We start from the raw sequence: 15,662 nt of genomic DNA, 5'->3' as shown, positions 1-15,662 counted from the left end.
ATTTGGTGCAATGACCATTTTATAGACCTAGTTGGTCATAGTACCTAAGGTAAAATCACATGTAGAAAATGGATACTGCTAAGGGAGCAGATTCTAAGTTGGACTTTAATTATTCAACCTCCAGAAACTTCCTCTGTCCTTTCCAACAGATACAGAAGAACCTTTGACCCTTCCCAGAGGAATAAAGGACTCCATGCTCCAATGTAGGCAATTGAAAAAACATTCAGAGTTCTGTTTCCTTAGGGCAAAGAGCTTGAGCATGGAACCTTCTTTGTAATTGACAATGTCCCCAGAATGTCTTCTTAAAGAAAATGATCAGAAAAAACATTTTAATTCTATGGGGAAAATATACACTTTCACAAATAAATACTTAATCATTTATCCAATAAAACCTCTAATTTTTTTTCAATTATTGATATAACTATTTCTCTCTGGTCTTAGTATGTGGAATCAGCTGATTTTTATAAAGACTATTAGCCCAAGTGCTTACCTAATGTCCACTTTCCCTGGAAGAGATCATCCTCCCTGGGTCACAGTGGACCTAATCAATAGACTTGGGCATATTTCTAGTTTTATGGCCATGCTGTAATAACCACATTTGATCATTCTGTCAATTCTTGGTTCTATGACAAATCATTTTGTTAATGCCACATGTTATTATTGTTAAGACCTTACAAATTATTAACATTTAAAAATATTTATTTAATGTTATTTCTTTGAAAGGCCTTGAGAGGAAAACAGCTTCCATCCCTAAGTGCCTGCAGTAGAGCAGGCTGGGCCAGGCCAAAGCCCAGGAATTTAACCAAGCCCTTTACATGCTTAACGGAGATCCAAGTACTCAATCATCACACGCTGCCTCCATGGGTGCACATTAGCAGGAAGCTGGAATTGGAAGTGGAGCTGGGGCTTGAATCCAGGAACCCTAATATGGAATGCGGATGTCCCAAGCCACCCACCTCGTAGCTTTTTTTTTTTTTTTTTTTTGACAGGCAGAGTGGACAGTGAGAGAGACAGAGAGAAAGGTCTTCCTTTTGCCGTTGGTTCACCCTCCAGTGGCCGCCGCGGCCGGGCCAGCACACTGCACTAATCCGATGGCAGGAGCCAGGTGCTTCTCCTGGTCTCCCATGGGGTGCAGGGCCCAAGCACTTGGGCCATCCTCCACTGCACTCCCGGGCCACAGCAGAGAGCTGGCCTGGAAGAGGGGCAACCGGGACAGAATCCAGCGCCCCGACCGGGACTAGAACCCGGTGTGCCGGCACCACAAGGTGGAGGATTAGCCTAGTGAGCTGCAGCGCGGTCCGAAAATTCTATTTCTAAAGCCCATGGGAGACCAGGAGAAGTACCTGGCTCCTGCCATCGGATCAGCGTGGTGTGCCGGCCGCAGCGCTCTGGCCGCGGCAGCCATTGGAGGATGACCCAACGGCAAAGGAAGACCTTTCTCTCTGTCTCTCTCACTGTCCACTCTGCCTGTCAAAAAAAAAAAAAAAAAAAAAAAAAAAAAAAAAAAAAAAAGGCGTAATAAGCTTCTCACCCCAAAGCCAAGTTAGATCACAAAGGTATTTCATAGAATCCCAAGCCACCTGGCTGCTGAAAGACTTTCACATGCAAATAGATCTAGTCTATTTATTTTTGCTTACAGAAACATTAAATTCACCAAATTAGAATCAAGTTATTGAAGAGAAATTTTGAAAAATCCTACTTTCGTATTAATTAACTGCTATACTTTGTAACAATTTTAACCCATTTATACTCAAATCTTTCAAGTTCCACATCCTCCTTTGTTTGAAATCTCAGTTTGTAGGAGGCAAATCTACATAAGAATGCTGAAAGGTAAGACAAATTTCAGAATCTACCACCTTGTGTCTAATGGTTTGAGCTGGCCAACAGAGGAAGGGCTACCTATCCAGGGAAGTGACAGGGACCCGGTCACCACAGGGACTCAGCCACCAGGCCATCTGCCCGAGTGTCCTGGCTCGGCCACTTGGATGGGGGACAACTTGACTTATCTTCTCCCTGCCACATTTCCTCATCTGTACAGTGGGGATAATGAGCGTATCTCTGTTTTAGGGTTGTTATAAGGATCACCTGAGTTAATATTTGCTAAACCTGTAGATCAGTGCCTGGAGCCTAGTAAGTTTAGTGCTAAATAAACCAATAAAAACATGTAATCGTGGATGTTAAAGGGCTATTGTCTAGAGATGTTATAAAAGATTTCTGTATGTTCAGAAAAGTTGGCCTCAAAGACCTTTACGATCCCTTCCACTGCTACATTCTGTTATTCACCCCTGCCAGTACAAGACACGCCTGCCCCCGTGTATCCCAATATTCCTTACCCATTTAAACTTTCACTGTGACTTTGGAGAAAGTCTTTCTGCCCCTCTTGAGTCTATCCAAACCTTAGCATCATCCTCCATCAGATTTTCTCCCCTAGTCTCCGGTGTGATGGATTGCTGTGTTGGATTCGCTCTTGTTTAATGCCCAGATCACTGGGTGCCAAATCAGATGGTGAGCCTTGTGAGAACAGCGGTAGGCTTCACTTAGGTCTGCCAGCGCATAAACAAGTATTTCTTGAGCAAATAAATGGTAGAGGAAGAAGTGAATCGGGAAACAGTTCTCTAGTGATCAGTAAATGCAAGCGAAGGGGATTACATAGTCAAGGTTTACACTGTTCATAAGTGGTTCCCATTTCTAAGGAGTTTTGGTTCATGACTTCCCCTTCCCCCCTTTTTGGTCAGATCTACTGTAGGCGAAATTTTTGTAGATTAGCTGGCTCCCCTTCATTCCTTCTCTTCTGAAATGTGTGGTAAAGCAAAAAACGCCTAGAGCAATAATTTGTGGATTAAAAAAAAACAGCTGCGCATGAAAAATAATTGATGTGGTTTAAAAATTACTCCGAGGTGGAAAGCAAAATGCCTTTTCAACCTACGCTCTAAAAAGACAGCTAAAGCTAATTCCTTACAAATAATGGAAGGGAAGCAGAGACAGGCACATATCTGTGAATAGTCAACTGAATTTAAAATAAGTACAGGTAGAAACTTCAGTATAAAAAAATTAGAAAAGATTGATTGCAGAGAGAGTACACAGCTGAGGTTCGAGAAGCCTTATCTATACCCTTGATAATAGGGTACACATAATTATAGTTACACAACTATAAGAAAGCTGATCACTTTGGCTTCTTTGTAAGTTAACTTTTTTTGAAATGCCTTTGTAGTTTTGGTCCTTTTTTCTATTAGGCCTCTCAAATTTTCCTGGGAGTGACCCAAATGGCAAACATTCTCTACTTATCGTAGTTCCCAAGGTGCTGTTATCACTACTGAGCTGCTGCAACCCACTTCCACCTGGTGTGCAGGTATGTGTGGGACCCCAGAGAGTGGGATGAGACTGGAAGATTCAACAGGATGTTCCTATAGCAACATGACACACACAACAGTGGACTGAATTGTTTTGTTCTTCTGTGGATCTCCATAGACATTTTATCTTTCTAAATCTATAAAAGTATTTTATTCAGATCACTTGTTACTTCATTTGAAATGCTTAGTTCTATAAGACATGCTTAAGAGAATTTTAATTCTCTGGTTCTCTTTATATAAAGAATGTCTGAATACTTAAAAAAAAAAAAAGCCAATATTTTACAAGGAAATTCAAGCAGGAAATAGAAAAGGTTTTAGTCATTATTATTTAAATTGCTGTATCTCTTAGCTAATTCACACAGGAAGCCTAAAAATTAAGCAGCATTAAAATGTGATGAGTCACTACCATATTTCTTTGCTTGATTTGAGCTTGTTGTTAACATTAATACTTCATAAACAGTAGCTAAGCATAAAGTTTAAAAGTATCTCATGCTTTTTAAAAATCTTTAAGTCTTGTAGTATTTAGCAGTGTCTGTATAAAAAGATTAAAAAAAAAAACCCAAGTCTGTATCACATTTGTTGTAATCTTTTTTTTTATTTTTTTATTTTATTTATTTATTTTTTTTTTTGGCAGGCAGAGTGGACAGTGAGAGGGAGAGACAGAGAGAAAGGTCTTCCTTTGCCATTGGTTCACCCTCCAATGGCCGCCGCGGCTGGCTCACCACACTGATCCGATGGCAGGAGCCAGGTACTTATCCTGGTCTCCCATGGGGTGCAGGGCCCAAGCACTTGGGCCATCCTCCACTGCACTCCCTGGCCACAGCAGAGAGCTGGCCTGGAAGAGGGGCAACCGGGACAGAATCCGGCGCCCCGACCGGGACTAGAACCCAGGGTGCCAGCACCACAGGCGGAGGATTAGCCTATTAAGCCACAGTGCCGGCCACTGATGCCTTCTTGCAAAGTCCTCACAAGATAGAGGGGCCACCTAATTACCCTCCCAAAGGTCTCACCTCATGGTAGCATCCCTTTGGGGGTGGAGCTCACCATAGGAGCTTTGGAGCTGTGCAAACTTTCCAACCATAACAGCTTCTTCCCAGGTGAGCTTGTGCAAGTTACTTAAATTCCAAAGACAGGACCCTGGAATGGCTTAGAGGAAAGCACCTCTCTGCTCAGGTTCCAGGGGTAGGGATGGGAAAAGATAAATGGGGTCGGGTGGGGGCAGTGAGAGAGCTGAATGTGAGAGAGAAGGAAAGAGGTCAGAGGTTATAAAAGTAGCTAAAAATGTTCCGTTCTGTTCTCGTTCAACATTTTCCGTTACTTGTTTGAATTTTTCTATTTGTTTAATGGTGAAATCTGTTTGCTTCCTGTCAGCTTCTTCTTAGTCATGGGAGAACTTTCTAGAACGAATGTGCTTGCATGAGAACTGACCAAGCGGGCCCACCCAGACCATGGCAGTGAGATCACTTCTTGTGGCACTTGTTTTCAGTCTGCTTGCCATCTTCCCTGATGTGTCACCGGCACTGTGTTGGGACCACACCCACAAAAACATCAGAAACAGATTTTCTTTAACCGCAGATGACACTGGTTTGTTGGGATATTTTCCACCAGGCCTCATAACTATCTAAGTAATCATGCTTCCTCCTCTTTCAACAAATATGTATTGAGAACTTGGTAAATTGAGAAGTGGAGTTCTCAACGGGTGCCTGGCACCAAGGATAGAGAAGAATTCTTCACAATGGCTGTCCCTGGCTACTCCATAGTAGTGGCAAAGCCAATGTGACTTATGCACTGTCAGTGCAGACTGTTTTTGTAAGTCACTTGCCAACTTTTGATTATTCATAACTTTTTCTTAAAGCCTGTGGTCTCTATTTTTGCTTTCTGTTTCGTCCCTCTGCTCCCATCATTCTTTGCAAACAAATCAGAGCATTCGAACTTTATCCTTTTCTCTCAAGGTCATGCTTGTTTTGTACTCCTCTTCAGGCTCCATTTAGTGCCTTCTTCTTCTGATAGTGCAGGTTAGTTGCATTCACTTATCTTGCATATTACATAATGATATTGCATTTCTGGTATTACTTCTTATGAGGCCTAGGCCTGTCTAGATGTGTAACTGCAAAGATGAACTGGCTATTGTCTTTGCCCTTTTTTAGTAGTAAGGTCTGCCTTTCTAGAGAGCCTTATGGTGTCAATCACATAAAATTAATTTTGACCTTGCTCGGGCATGAGATGAGAGTTCAAAAATCCAGTGTTGGAGCTGGTGCTGTGGTGTAGTAGGTTAAGCCTCCACCTGTGGTGCTGGCATCCCATACGGGTGCCAGTTCATGTCCCAGATGCTCCTCTTCCAATCCAGCTCTCTGCTTGGCCTTGGAAAGCAGTAGAAGATGCCCCAAGTGCTTGGGCCCCTGAACATTTGTGGGAGACCTGGAAGAAGCTCCTGGCTCCCGGCTTTGGATCTGTCTAACTCCAGCCATCGTGGCCATTTGAGGAGTGAACCAGTGGATAGAAGACCTTTCTCTCTGTCTCTCCTTCTCTCTGTCTGTAGCTCTGCCTCTCAAATAAATAAATAAATCTTTAAAAAAATATGTAGTGTTACCACTAAATTTGGCATAGATCAGTAGGAGTGATATTCTTCTTGAGAAAGTAGCAGCTATGCTATGAAATATTCTTTCTCTCTCTCTCTCTCTCTCTCTCTCCACCTCAAAGAAATTTTTTATGGCAAAAAATAAAGCATAATGCAACTTAAACTAGGAACCAGGCCAAACAACAGGGATTCACATGTGTGTTGTGATGATGGTGATCATTTTGTCATTATCTCATCACAGATATTGTTATCACTACTAATGAGAGTGACATTGTGAAATACATATATTTGGTCTCTGGCACTGTTTCCTAGCATGCACCTTCTAAAATCCCTGGATTCTCCCTTGTGAAAGTGGGCTTTTCTATGCTAATGAGTTAGATTGATAGTGAATCAGGCCTAGGTAGCTTCAAGATGGGAGCTGGTCACTAGAAAGACCAGGGCAGGGTTCGAGGGGTGGGACTTTCAGCTTCAGCCCCCAACTGCTGGAGAGGAGAATGAGGATGAAGGTTAGTTAAGTTGATCATCAATGGCCAAAGATTTAATCAGTCACGCACATGTAATGAAGCCTCTGTGAAAACCCAACAGGAGCTGGCGCCGCGGCTCACTAGGCTAATCCTCCACCTGGCGGCGCCGGCACACCGGGTTCTAGTCCTGGTCGGGGCGCTGGATTCTGTCCTGGTTTTCCCTTTTCCAGGCCAGCTCTCTGCTGTGGCCCGGGAGTGCAGTGGAGGATGGCCCAAGTGCTTGGGCCCTGCACCCGCATGGGGGACTGGGAGAAGCACCTGGCTCCTGCCATCGGATCAGCGGCGGCCATTGGAGGGTGAACCAACGGCAAAGGAAGACCTTTCTCTCTGTCTCTCTCTCTCACTGTCTACTCTGCCTCTCAAAAAAGAAAAAAAAAAAGAAAAGAAAACCCAACAGGCAGGATCCGGAGAGCCCCTTGACAGCTACACACAGGGATGCTTGCAGAAACAGGAGCAGGAACTCACTCACACGTCAGGAGAGGGGTGCCTCCAACTCCATGGACCAGGATAGACACCCCTGGGCTCCCTTAGAGACCCTGTGCTGTGTGTGCCTTCTTCTGGTTGCTTATTCGCACCCTCTCAAATACCCTTTCTAGTGAATCAGTAAAGGGAAGTTCTGTGAGCCACTCTAGCAAATGAGTGGAACCTGAGAAGAGGGTCACGGGAAGCCCAGTTTGCAGCCTGTTGGTCAGAAGTTCCCGGGGCCCAGACCATGTCTGAGGTGGGGCAGCTGGTAGATGGAGCCCTCAACCTGTGGACCTAATACTAGCCCCGGGTAGACAGTGTCAGAACCGAACTGGTGTCTGCTGAATATTTTTAAACATTTTTACTTATTCATTTTGACTATATTTGAAAGGCAGAGAGACAGAGATAAGGAGAGAGATCTTACATCCACTGGGTTACTCCCCAGATGGCCATAAAAGTCACAGATGGGCCTGGCTGAAGTCAGGAGCTGGGAACGCAATTCTGAGTCTCCCATGTAGATGGCAGGAACCCAAGCACTTGAGTCACTAACTGGTGCATCACAGGCTGTGACTGGCCGGAAGCTGGAACCAGACATGGATGGGTGTGCCCCTTAGCTACCATGCCGAATGCCTGCCTCTCTGCTGCAAAACTGACCACTTGCTTGCCGGTGGGGATTTCTCTAGGCCCTTCTGAGGTCAATGAGATCTCTGCTGATCGTGATGTGACAGAGGAGGAAAATGCCTGCTTTTCCTATTCAGTGCTGTACCACAAGTCCTTCTCCTCTTCCCATTTTGTTACCTCGCCCTCATTGTGTCTATGTAAACAGAAGTGATGATTTATTTTATTATATCATTATTTAATCATATACTACTAACCACTGAATTGACTTGGCTAGAAGGAGGTTGCCTGCTAAAGCTGTATTATGGTAATGTCCCCCATACGATATTCTTCTGCTTGCAGCAAAAAGTAGAAATCGTTGGAACACTTTCAGGGTTGTTTTGGAGTCAGGCAGTAGCAGATTATCATGTTTTGCTTGAGAGGATCCCCACGGTCTGCACTGTACAGAAAGTAAGATGCACAGGAGGGCTCCGGCATTTAGCTTTGTGGATTGTGCACTGTGCGATTCCCGGGCATGGCCCGCACAGAACAGTGATGCGAATGGCATCCCGGATGTTGCACAACAGAGCAACCTGCGTATTTGGAGGTACAGGAAACAGTACTTCCAAAATACTGTTTGGAAAGGCAATTTCTCAGTAGTGGATTTCACAGTCAACACTGAGTTTTACAAAAATACACCATTGGGTAGGAGAGAATTCAATGTAAAATGTGGACTTCGTGTGTAAAGAGCAAATCAAGTAGGGCCGGCGCCGCGGCTCACTAGGCTAATCCTCCGCCTTGCAGCGCCGGCACACCAGGTTCTAGTCCCGGTCGGGGCGCCGGATTCTGTCCCGGTTGCCCCTCTTCCAGGCCAGCTCTCTGCTGTGGCCAGGGAGTGCAGTGGAGGATGGCCCAAGTGCTTGGGCCCTGCACCCCATGGGAGACTGGGAGAAGCACCTGGCTCCTGGCTTCGGATCAGCAGCGGCCATTGGAGGGTGAACCAATGGAAAAGGAAGACCTTTCTCTCTGTCTCTCTCTCTCACTGTCCACTCTGCCTGTCAATAAATAAATAAATAAAAGAGCAAATCAAGTAGGAAAGATGCAGATACAGGAAAAGATTTAAGAGAGGAAACAACTTTAGCAATCGTGTCGATTAGAGAGCTTGAATTCTTCCAGAACAAAACACTTAGTACTGGATAAACAAAACAAAACACTGTTTTAAACACATTTTCACAAGACAATAAGTGAAATCACCAGTCCTCTCATATTGTGACTATTCAAAAAGTACTAAATGTTCTAGCAACATTGTTAAAAGAGAAAAATAAAATTGACAGAGATTGGAAAAGAAAAAAAAAAACTGTGCCTAAATGTACATGATAAGGTTATTTATATAAAAAAATCCAAGAGACTACAAATTATTAGAACTAAGAATTTCATAATGTTGCTGGGTATAAGATCAACATACAAAAATTAATTGCATCCCCATACACCAACAACGGTGAAATACTACTTTGAAAATATATCATTTATAAAAGCAACCAAAATGAAATAAATGAAAATCTAATAAAATATTGTCAAGTGTTTAAAACTTTTTTTTAACTTACTGTATCTATTTGTGAGAGAGAGCAACAGAGAGAGAGGGCTCCCATCCATTGGTTTAGTTCCAAATGCCGGGAGCCATGTACCCAATCCACGTGCCACACGTGTGTGGCAGGGACCCAACTGCTTGGGCCGTTACCTGTTGCCCTGCAGGATGCACACCAGTAGGAAGCTAGAATCAGCAGCCGAGCACCCTGCTGTGTGACACGGGCATCCCAACCAGTGGCCCAACTGCCAGCGCCAACGCCTTCCCCAAGATTGCCAAGTTTTTATACAGAAAATTCTAAAACTCCATGGAAATGTCTTCAGAAGGACCTAAATAAATGGAAAATTGGGGCCCACACTGTGGCGTAGTGGGTAAAGCCGCTGCCTGCAGTGCCAGTATCCCATACGGGTGCCAGTTCAAGGCCCGGCTGCTGCTCCACTTCTGACCCAGCTCTCTCCTATGGCCTGGGAAAGCAGTAGAAGATGGCCCAACTCCTTGGGCCCCTGCACCCGCGTGGGAGACCTAGAAGAAGTTTCTGGCTCCTGGGTTCAGATTTGTACAGCTCCAGCTATTGCGTCCAGTTAGGGAGTGAACCCGCAGATGGAAGACCCCCCCCCCTTCTCTCCCTCTCCTCTCTCTTTCTCTCCTCTATCTAACTCTGACTTTCAAGTAATTAAATAAATCTTAAAAAAAATGGAAAATTACATCGTGTCCATAAAAATACAAACTTATTTCCCTAAATATATACTCTTCAAATTAACTATATTTGTAATATAATTCCAGTTAAAGCCATTGCAACAGGTCCAAATAGTGGACTAGAACTGAATTGCTGGTATTTGAGGTGAATCTGGAATTCTGTGGGGACCCTGACATAATGAATGATATTCTGGTAGAAAAGAAAAATCCTCCATAAATTCTGTTACCAAAAGGATGAATATATGAATATACAGATTGCAAATAGAAAAGCAATCTTATTTAGCAAACACTGGAAGATTTGTATCAACTTTTGGAAATTAAGAATGTGATTTTCTGGCAGAGGATTTGCTGTCTCATTTACAAGACGGCATTTTTCATCCATGACTCAGAAGGGAAGTCTGGACTACCTGGCGAGGGCCTACGATGGATGCAGACTCTAGGCTTCCAGATCTGGAGAGAAGAATGTTTTAGCAAGTGCACGCTGCCACACATGAGAACATCTAAAGCATCCAGAGGTATCTGAATGACTATACCTCACCCAAAGGCCACCTGTTAAACTATAACAGGCATGCCACCTGTTCCTTCAGGGGCCAGTAAAGTGATCTTTGAACAGGGTTGGAGTTAAAGAGTAAACCTATGCTTCACGTTTTTGTATTGTTATAACTAAAGCACTTATAACTGACTTGATATGAGTGTGCAGTCAATGTTTGCTTCTAAGATTGGCTCAGTGTTGACATTTTAAAGGAAGAACACATTTGCTATGAAAAAGTTTCTCCAAATAGTCTGACTGCTTTTGAAGCAGCTCTCAAAACTCTATCACTATGTAATCAGCCAAACTTTCGGGACTACGGTTACTTTTTTGAGTCCATAAGCACGAGCTGATAGAAAAGAGAATGAGTTCCAACCTCAGGAATTGTAGATGCTCATTTTTAGAGTTATGCTATTATTTTTGGATTAACTGCTCACAAACTCTCAGAAACACAGATAAACATAAAATCCTTGGTCAACAAGCCTCGTTTTCTTATTTCCATAGGTATGAAAGCACCCTAGGGTATACGCAAAACCTCAAATTAGTGATGTGATTGGTATTCCCTTTCAACATCTTCTCCTGTGTTTCTGGCCACCCTCTAACCTTGCTTTTCCCCTCACACATCCTCTTCATTGAAAGGAAGAGATGATAGACACAAACGGAAAAAAACTTGATGAAAAGCACGCATGGTGGTCTGTTTCCTACAATATGCATGTTAGGTTTAGTTCAGTTCTCTGTTTTCTTTTCTGTTTGTTTGTTCACTAGTTGCTAAAAGGGACTATCATTTGAAAACAGTAAAGATAGTAAAGCTACAGGTGGCCCGAACAGTATGTTCTAGTTGACATTTATAGAATATTCCATCTTACAATAGCATAATACATTTTCTTGCTAAACTCACGTGAAATATGTACCAAGACTGACCATATGCTGGGCCAGAAAACATACCTTTACAAATTTTAAAGAACAGAAATCCTACAAGGTTTATTCTCAGACCTCAGTGGAATGAAACTGGTAATAAGACAGCTGCAGAATTCCCGAATATCTGTGGATTAAACGACATGCTTCTAACACACGAGTTGAAGAACATGTCTCAAGTAAAATTTTTACATATTTTCAATTAAATGAAAATCAAAGTATGACTTATCAAAATACGTGAGCTACAGCAAAAGCAGTGCTTAGAGGGAAATTTGTTGCAGTGAATGCAAATATTAGAAAAGAAGAAATGTCTAACTTCCTTGGGAAAGTAGGAAATGCCACCGCAGGAAATTAGGGGACTCCGCTGTAGAAAATTAGTAAAAGGGTGATATAAAACTGATAGACAAGCCTAGAAAAATGTTCAGTTTCTACGTAATCCAATCAAAATATCACTTTTCACAGACTGAAGTAGAAAACTTATATTTTTAAAATATAACATCTACTGCTGCCATGGGTGACATGAACTAGGCATCAGAGATTAGTGATAGTTCCACAAACAAATACAATCTTTTTGGAAAGAAACTGGTCAATGTGGCCTAAATGTACCTTCACTTTGACCTGGTATTTCCATTGTAATGAGTATAAGGAAATAATCCCAGATGAGAAAATATGAAAATCACAGAGGTAGGTATAAAAGTCTTATTTATCATAGCAAAAATCCAAAAATGCCTCCCAAGGATCCAAATAAGTGAAGAATTAGCTAGAACAAGGTCTTCCCACTCACTGAAATAGGAAATGGTTGTGCAAATACATGCTCTGGGGAATTTCTAATTACTTAATCACAATGAGTAAAAAGAGTATGGAACACAAATTGCATGGATAATATATAATCAGTATGAAAGGTACCAAACTGAAAATGGTTGCACTGGCTGGTGAGTTTGCCTTTCTTACTGCTTTTCTGTGTTTCCCAAAGACCCCTGATGAACACCATGGTTTCACTCATGCTTTGGAGTGTGGCTCTCAGGCCTTCCACCTGCTGGTAATGTTGGTTCTCATTTGCAGAATGAGGATGATGATTGCAGTCTCCCCTTCAGGTGGTGGTGGGATCTGAAAGGGACCATCTTTGTAGAGTGTTTAGCACAGCACCTGCCATATATAAGTCCTCAGTAAATGCTAGCTACAGTTAATGCTTAAAATGGGGAAAATTCTATCAAGAACAAGCATGTTATAACAGGCTCATTCAGATTTTCGTGGAGGGCGCTATTCTATATAGGATGCTGTTTACTTCTTCCTTTGAATGATATGCATATGCAAGACATTTATTTACTGATTGCAGGATATTTTGAGTCCATCAAGAGACAATTAAATATCCTTTTATAGAGAAAAAAAATGTACACCTTGGGGAACTGCAAGTGTATTTGACTCTTTATTTAAAAATGCTTCACCCAAGACCACACCAGTGAGACTGAGAAAAGAATTCAAAACTACTGACTTTAGCTACTTATTACCTAAACTCTACAGGTCCCCCCCCCCCCCACCAGAGTAAAAGACAGATAGTAATCTGTACCTCCTTCATCCTTTGGGTGATTGGCAGGCCAGAGAATATAGTAGCCCCACAGAGAAAAATTCCTAAGGGCCATTAGTAGACTGAGAAATCTCCTGTAGTTGCATGATCCTTTTCAACATAAAATTTAATTTAAAAAGTGTTAACTGGCGGGTGCCGTGGCTCAATAGGCTAATCTTCCACCTAGCGGCGCCTGCACGCCAGGTTCTAGTCCCGGTTGGGGCACTGGATTCTGTCCCCATTGCCCCTCTTCCAGGCCAGCTCTCTGCTGTGGCCCAGGAGTGCAGTGGAGGATGGCCCAAGTGCTTGGGCCCTGCACCCGCATGGGAGACCAAGAGAAGCACCTGGCTCCTGGCTTCGGATCAGCGCAGTACACGGGCCGCAGCGCACTGGCCGCGGCGGCCATTGGAGGGTGAACCCACGGCAAAAGGAAGACCTTTCTCTCTGTCTCTCTCTCTCACTGTCCACTCTGCCTGTCAAAAAAAAAAAAAAAGTGTTAACCTGTATGATATGTCATATATATACATTAAGTGTATATGCAATATACACATTAATTTTGATTTAGTTTTCTATTTACTTTTCTGTTGTGTTCACTAAAAGGGAGTGTCATTTGAAAGGGTTAAAAAGAGTAAAGTTATAGATGGCCATATATTCACATATATGATATATGCTATATGTAGTATTAATATATGTGATATATATATATAATATATATGAGTGTTTAGTTACCAATAAGAGTACTGTCCATAATGGGAATATAATTAGTTATAACAATAATTAATCATTTTAAAAGAGGCATCCTTCTGCTTTATTTGCAATAAAACTTGAATTCACTCAAGTGGGGAAATGGTGTATTTTCTGTTTGCGATGACAGAATCTCCTATAATTACGTTAGATAGACCAACTACATACAAGATAAAGTGCTTGAACTTCAGAGCCATGGATATTTTTGTATTGAAAGTGTTAATTTCTCATATTTAGTGAGAAATAGTTCTGTGCATAAAATGGATTTATAAGTAGAGAGGTTCTATGGATAGAACATTTGAGGTGTTTTTTGAAGTGTGCCGAAATACAAATGAACTTGCTTTTTATTGTAACCTTGAAAGGCCATGGTCTTCAGTTTCCTTTTAGAGGTTTTCAAAATGTGCTGACAACCTGAAGCTGTGCCCTTGAGCTCTAAGTACAGTGTTACGGTTTGACTTTGCTTAATGAAGGTGCTTTAATGTTTCTGGCTCTTCAGGTGTTCTTCTGAATCCCTGTTCTATGATGAGGTCCATTATACTGAATTTAGGGTTAAAGCAAATTGTGTTATAGATTTGCCCTCTAAACTATATTGCAATTTTAAGAGATTTGAAGTAAAAATTTTAGTCCTTCTGTTTGAAATCACAGGGCAAGTGTAGAATTGGAAAATATGCAGGATCTACAGAAAAAAACACATTAACAGCTTGAACATACTGTACCATATGGTTCGGATGTGGTTTGGCTCCCAGGGGTTCATATATTGGAGGCTTAGTCTCCAGTGTGGTGATATTGGGAGGTGGTGGAACCTTTAAGAGGCAGGGCTTAGTATAAGGTAATTAGGTCACTGGGGGCACTGCCCTTGGAAGGGATTAATGTAGTTCTCATGGGACCCTGGTTAGTTCTCTCAAGAGGGTTGTTGCAAAAGAGAAAGCCTGGTCCCTCTCCACTCTGAGGCTTCCTGTCTCACCATGTGATCTCTTTGGCATATGTTCCTGCCATTTTGATGCCATCTGTGTCTGGTCTTCCCCAGAGGCCAAACACATGGCACTGTCAGACCATGGACTTTCTGCCTCCAAAACTGAGAGTTAAATCAACCTCTTCTTTTTGTAAAGTCCCCAGTATTTTGTTATTGCAATGGAAAATGCAAATGATACATGTGTCACATATCTTGAAATTCCACCTATCGACAAAAATTGTTGCTATGTGATAAAAGATTGTGGGCTTTTTAAACTTAATTTTCTAATTTTAGATGATAGTACTTACTTTGATTTTAAGATAAAGAGCTGGAAAAATTTAGTGGAATCTCTGTGCTCTCAACTGCTTACATAAGAGTACTAGCCACAGAGAAGGCTAAATTTGCAATCTCAACTCAGTTGCTAATCTAACATGATGAGGCTGGGGACGACGGAACATTATCAAATGCATAATCTCAACAGACCTGAATTTTCTCATGTCACAAAAATTGGTTGGTAACGTTTTATCATGATTATGAATTTGATTAAATTATAATACTGATTGTGAATGGAAGGGGAGAGGGAGTGGAAAAGGGGAGGGTTGCGGGTGGGAGGGACGTTATGGGGGGGAAGCCATTGTAATCCATAAGCTGTACTTTGGAAATTTATATTCATTAAATAAAAGTTAAAAAAAATAGTCTGCTTCTCTTGGAGATATCATTTCTGCTTTTTAAATTTTTTAGATTTATTTATTTATTTGAAAGGCAGAGTGACAGAGAGAGGGAGAGACAGAGAGATCCTCTCTCCTCTTCTCTTCTCTCTCTCTCTCTCTTTCCAGTTTCACTGGAAACAGTTTCATCAGCTTGGTTTGGACCCAAGTTTCCTTGCAGAGTAGCCCTTACTCCCTATTCTAGGTCCTCTCTTTTCCAACCTGTTACATGCCATTTCTAGGTAACAACGGTTGTAATCTTGTAACTTCCCAGCACAAAATAAGTCTGGCTCGCCGGAGCCTTTAACACAGATCCCTGTGAGTCCACCTCTACTCATTCTCCCGGAGGCACTCTGTACCTTCACACCTGAGCGCCACCATTCACAGCACCAGCAAGGCCCACCGACACCCACCACCACATCCATCCAAACCTACCCCATGGCTAGCGCCCAGGTC

Source organism: Oryctolagus cuniculus, chromosome 11 (assembly GCF_964237555.1).
Source record: "Oryctolagus cuniculus chromosome 11, mOryCun1.1, whole genome shotgun sequence".
Taxonomy (NCBI): Eukaryota; Metazoa; Chordata; class Mammalia; order Lagomorpha; family Leporidae; genus Oryctolagus; species Oryctolagus cuniculus.
Note: the sequence above shows the minus strand (reverse complement) of the source record.